This window comes from Oncorhynchus kisutch, linkage group LG15, assembly GCF_002021735.2.
Source record: "Oncorhynchus kisutch isolate 150728-3 linkage group LG15, Okis_V2, whole genome shotgun sequence".
Classification (NCBI taxonomy): Eukaryota; Metazoa; Chordata; class Actinopteri; order Salmoniformes; family Salmonidae; genus Oncorhynchus; species Oncorhynchus kisutch.
The window spans coordinates 57,310,217-57,315,128 of record NC_034188.2 but is presented as its reverse complement, the minus strand read 5'-3'; the positions used below and the strand labels follow the sequence as shown (position 1 = coordinate 57,315,128).

Below are 4,912 nucleotides of genomic sequence, written 5' to 3'. Positions count from 1 at the left end.
GACACTGCAGAGGCACTCTTTCTCCCCCCCCCCCCCTTCTTCCTACTTGCACATCTCTGTTTGTCTCTCTTTTTCTCTGGTCTCGCCACCACTCTGGCATTCTTACGCCTTTATATATGGTTTTTCCGTGTTCCTGAAAGTGTCCGCTCTCAGCGACCCTAGTGAAGAGGCACTAGTCTACCGTCCCATTCATTTCTATCTGATTCTCTCAACGTGACCTATTTGAAGTGGAGTAGAATTCCACAAATATCATGGGGAACCAAACCCAGCTGGGAAGTCTATTATTGAGCACCATCCACTGAAAATGTGCTTGGTCAGCAAACATCAGCAGGAACAAGGGAGTTAGTGAACAGTAACAATAACAAAAAAAGTAAAGGACCCTTTTCTAGACTTTGAAAATACATATTTCCCCTTCGAGGCTATCACACACACTGACATGGTTCCATCAATATGATGGTAACCTTAGCTTTCCTCCCATCAAATAATGTCAGCTCAGGAACGGATAGTGTTCCACCTGCACATCTTTTAGACAACATGAAATACGACTGTTATTAACAAAGAAAGTAGGTTAGCTTATAAATCATTTCTCGAGTGTATGACACATGGCCGTAACCCTGTGCCATGCGCGCTCCTGAACGTAACTCCCTCCCTTCCCTGAACGCGCACTTCCAATGTGATTGTGAGAGAGACTGACTGAGCGTGTGTAGCCTACTGGTTGTGAGTGTATGTCAGAGTGCGAATCGATCCGCGGCTACGACAGCAAAATTAACGGGAGCAGTTTTTCATGTTAACAACAGCAGTATTTGCATTACGACCACACCTGCATTGAGCGACGCTAAAAACTTGGATATAAGGTAAGAATGTTTTTAGAAAAGTGATCGGTTTTGAATGTTGAGGACATTTCAGATGTGTTTAAATAGACCAATTCCTTGCTTTTTACACTTTAACAATCTTCTTTCTGCTCTACACTGACTTGCTCGATGTTTGTTTGGGTTATGGGTATGGTTATGGATAAATATGTTACAATGTACCATGTGGGGTAGCTCTAATATTCGCATTTGATCCATTGATTTAATGATAATTGAAAATGCTAAGTAGTAATCAGAAGTATGATGTGCAATCGAGCAAATTATGATGGAAAGATTGAGCATAACCGACATTTAAGTCTGCCACTATTTTCGTTTATTGTAAAAGGCTGTGTTGATAAAATGCACGCTCACATATATTATCAATAGAATTTACCATGTTGCATAATTTCCCTGAAGCGTTCCACTGCGTGATTGAAATACAAAAGATGTTGCAGAGATGGAAGCGTGCTTTAGGCTACTCAACACTGTGTGCACAGTGTGTAGAACCAATACCTTTATTTGTCCTCCGATAAAAGCTCCATTCAATTAATTTGAAGGCAAATGTCCTGCAATTGCATAGGCCTACTCAACAGTGCCCTTATTAGTTGACAAAGTGTTTCTTTATGATATAGCAAAAAGCTCAACATATAGACTAGCCTAATCATGATCTTCAGTTTAGAATGCAATTTGATTAATCAGCTGTGTTTGCTAGAGATGGAGAAAAAGAGTAACAACAATCCTCCCCCTAGCCGGTCAATTGGAAATAATAGAGACCTTTACAGTAGTTCGCCTGTGAGTTCACCTTGATCCATAACCGTGGGAAGTAGGGTGATAAATTGAAATGAATAATTTAAAATAAATAAAACAAAAATTCTACATCAATTAGAGTCAATTAGAGTACTAGGCATTTTTTACTCCTGTATAAGTGGAGAAAAAAATACTCTTCAACCCCCCCCCCCCCCCCCCCCCCCCCCATTGAAAGCACCCCAACCCAAAACATCATCCTGCAGCCATGTCTCCATCATCTATAGCCTAAAATCAAAGAGGCATTGCATAACAGGCTTTTCTAATAATTAACATATACTCGTATGCGGAATCAACAGCATCATCGTTAAGCAAGTGCAAGTCAAGGCTCAATTGGTCCCCCTTTAAAACGGGTCATCTATTCATTGTGCTTACATCATAGACATGGGAAGTGGGAATTCACCCAGCTCAGTGCAGACTGGGGTAGGGCAGGCTGGCGTAGGGCAGGCTGGCGTAGGGCAGGCTGGCGTGGGGCAGGCTGGCGAGGGGCAGGCTGGCGAAGGGCAGGTTGGCGAAGGGCAGGTTGGCGTAGGGCAGGTTGGCGTAGGGCAGGTTGGCGTAGGGCAGGCTGGCGAGGGGCAGGCTGGCGTAAGGCAGGCTGGTGAGGGGCAGGCTGGCGTGGGGCAGGCTGGTGAAGGGCAGGCAGTAGTGGGGCTTTCCTCGGTGTGGCATTTTTCTGCAGTTTGGATTTGATCCCTCCACTCCCCACCCCCGAAACGGATGGAGGATAACCAGTATTAATTGCTCCTCGGATGGCAGTTTGTGCACGTTGACTACATGTAGGCTATATGTTTCATTCCTCCTTTTTTCATTACAGTTCGGTATCCCAAAATGTATTATTTTCTCTTCAATGTATCCAAGTGCTCATCTCACAGTTGGTCTATTGTGGGCTATTTTCATACAGGGGATAGGCTATTGTTTGCACATTTGTACAGACTGCAGACTAGACTGTTAGACAGATTTCAATTGTGTTTCCTCTATCTCAGAGGTTAGAGTGTGGCTGTTTCAGTCTGCAAATCCACCGCACACCTCTCTCCTCTGTTGGAGATTCTAATTCCCCAGAAAACATCTCATTCAGTTAGGAAATACAGTCCTGATTGCTCCCTGAGGGGGGAACAGGCTGTTCAATCTGTCTAATGCCACCCAAAGAGCAATTGTCACCGTTTGTTAATTACACAAATTAGGTCCTTGATTGTTTTGAAGCTAAATTTGCGCTTGGCCTTTGGAGTTGTGGAGTCGAGAGTTTTAGTGCGAGGGTGGAGGCTAACATGGTGTTGATGCAGACCCCTGCATGATAGGGTGTGGGTGGGGGGAGACGGGACACAATGTGTAGTGTGCAGTGCAGTCCGTGCAGTGTGAGGCTGAGCAGTGAGACGTGAGTGGGGTGTTCCAGAACAGAGGGAGAGCGGGAGCTGCTGCAGTGCTTGGACAATGGGGGGGGTCTGAGGACGAGTGAGGGAGCTCCCTTCTCCAGCACTATCACTCCCACGCTGCAGTTTGGGTGGGGGTGTATGTGTGCATGTCCTGTATGTGCTCCTATGCTGTGTGTATGTTGGCCTTACTGTATGTAGTACAGTCTATGAATGCATGGGTCTGAGGACGAGTGAGGGAGCCCCCTTCTCCAGCACTATCACTCCCACGCTGCAGTTTGGGTGGGGGTGTATGTGTGCATGTCCTGTATGTGCTCCTATGCTGTATGTATGTTGGCCTTACTGTATGTAGTACAGTCTATGAATGCACAGTGTGTGTGTCTGTCCAGTGCACTGCACGTCTCTGCTGTTCCTCATACCCAGCTGGGGTGCTGAGGAGCGTGTCGCCTGGTCCGTCTGTTGGGTGGGTCTCAGTGTGTATGTGATTCCCCTCATCATGGAACTTCGATCAAATAATGAATAATCTGCCGTAAAAGCAAACAGAAATGAGCTTTCCCGTTGTGAGCAGAAGCCTCGCCCTCTCACCATTTCATTGTCCCTTTTTCTACCCCGATCAGGCTGGGAATTTACACAGTAACCTTATCCTTCCTCTCTGACATGGCTTCCATTAATATTTATGAAGATTTTAATGTGAAATGTGTGTTTCTTCAGGGTTGAGGGCATTTGCCCTGCTCTCCTCTATGTCCCAAATGGTGCCCTATTCCCTGCATAGGGTACTACTTTTGACCAGGACCTACATAAAGGGAATAGGGTGCCATCTGGAAGGTAGCCTCTCTTGTTCTGCCCTGGCTGCCGAGTCACTGGGCTGATCTTCTCATTGGACCCCTTGGGTGAAAATGACTCTGGGGTGTTACTGTACAGATCCAGAATCAGGGATTCCCTCTCTGGGTAGGGTATGTTGCCTTGTACACTTTTGTTTTGACCCTCTCTTTCAGAGGATGTGATGGACAGTGTCATTTTCTTTCTGTTGATCCTTTTGGGTTTTGTGTGCCAGGTGTTTATCATAGCCTTTGTGTCCACTGTATCAATGCTGTACCTATGGGATGGGAGGAACTTGCTATTGGAGGGATCCATGGTCCTGGTTTTGACTCCATTGTGACCCTAACATCCTTCCTCCTAACAGATACATGTAGAATATCTCACATGGGAAACACAAGTCCCGCTGTGATGGCTCGTCATACACACGGGAACACAGTGGCCAAGGAGTCGGGACACACGCTAAGTTCCCAACTGCTCTCGCCCACACACTCTCCTAATGGCTGATATCCAGGCACTGTGGTACCAGCTGTCCTGCTATTGGTCGGGTTCTGCTGTCGTTGAGGCAGGGTCTCCGGTCTCTGCTGTGCGTATTGTGAACACTCTCCACAGTCACATCTCTGTCTGTCTGTCTGTCTGTCTGTCTGTCTTGTCTGTCTGTCTCTGTCTGTCTGTCTGTCTGTCGTGATGTCTGTCTGTCGTGCTGTCTGTCTGTCCAGTATGTTCTGTATGTCTGTGTCTGTCTGTCTGTCGTCGTATGTCTGTATGTCTGTATGTCGTATGCTGTCTGTTTGTCTGTCTGTTATGTATGGCTGTATGTATGTCTGTCGGTCTGTCTGTCTGTTTGTCTGCGTCTGTCTGTCTGTCTGTCTGTCTGCTGTCTGTATGCTGTCGTATGTCTGTCTGTCTGTATGTTGTCATGCTGTATGTCTGTATGTCTGTCTGTCTGTCTGTCTGTCTGTCTGTCTGTCTGTCTGTGTCTGTCTGTCTGTCTGTCTGTCTGTCTGTCTGTCTGTCTGTCTGTCTGTCTGTCTGTCTGTCTGTCTGTCTGTCTGTCTGTCTGTCTGTCTGTCT

At 46.4% G+C, this 4,912-nt stretch overlaps 1 protein-coding gene across 1 annotated transcript in view; it reads left to right on the top strand.

Annotated features, from left to right (window-relative positions):
• The first annotated feature begins 645 nt into the window (after positions 1–645).
• LOC109905551 (sodium/calcium exchanger 2-like) overlaps positions 646–4,912 on the top strand; it is a 101,130-nt gene continuing 96,863 nt past the window's right edge. The window contains exon 1 of the mRNA XM_020502982.2: positions 646–854. The gene's annotated coding sequence lies outside the window, so the exon portion shown is untranslated. The remainder of the gene's footprint in view (positions 855–4,912) is intronic.